We start from the raw sequence: 760 nt of genomic DNA on the forward strand, positions 1-760 counted from the left end.
GGCTTCGGCCGAACCAGGCGAAGGGAGCGCGGGGAGGGGCGGGCACCCTCGTTGATGATGAGGGTGCCACTACAGGTGCGGCGCCGCTGCGGCGTCTCCTCCGGCTCAGGCTTGACGGGGCGGAGAGCCGGCAAGCCGAAGGAGAGCGAGCCGGAGCCCAACGACGAGGACGTCGGCTCCATTCGCCGCGGCGTCCATGAACTCCGCGGCGGCGAGAGAAGGACGGCCGCGTCGGGTACTCCAGGCACGGCACGTTGCCGGTCTCGATGTGGTCGAGCACGGCCTCAAGGGTGCGGCCGGGGACGCCCCACCACTCACACCGTCCTTCGATGTTGAGGCGGCCGCGGGGAATGACGCCATTGACGGAGACGATCTGCTCCTCGCGGCGGCGCTGGAAGTACATCCTCCACAGCGTTTCGCTGTCGGGCGCGTACCTCGGCTGGTTCCGCTGCTCCTCTGTCAGGGAGGAGCGGATGCAGGTGATCTCCACCCGCCGTGCCACCCCTTTGGGCACCGGCGGCACCGGGACGCCGCCCGCGCTCGGCCTCCACGCCCCCGGCACGCGCGTGTCAGGGGGCGCCGAGTACTCGGCCTCATAGAGCAGGCGCGCCTCCGGCTCTTGGAGGTGTCGGCGGCCGAAACCGTTCGCCGTTGCGCCATCGCCTGGGAACCTCTTGGCCATCTTTGCTTTGCTCGTCGGCGATAAGGGGGGGAGATGGCTTTTGCAAGAGTGGAAGGGTGTGGCGTTCACGGGCAGGGA

Source organism: Triticum dicoccoides, chromosome 7B (genome assembly GCF_002162155.2).
Source record: "Triticum dicoccoides isolate Atlit2015 ecotype Zavitan chromosome 7B, WEW_v2.0, whole genome shotgun sequence".
Taxonomy (NCBI): Eukaryota; Viridiplantae; Streptophyta; class Magnoliopsida; order Poales; family Poaceae; genus Triticum; species Triticum dicoccoides.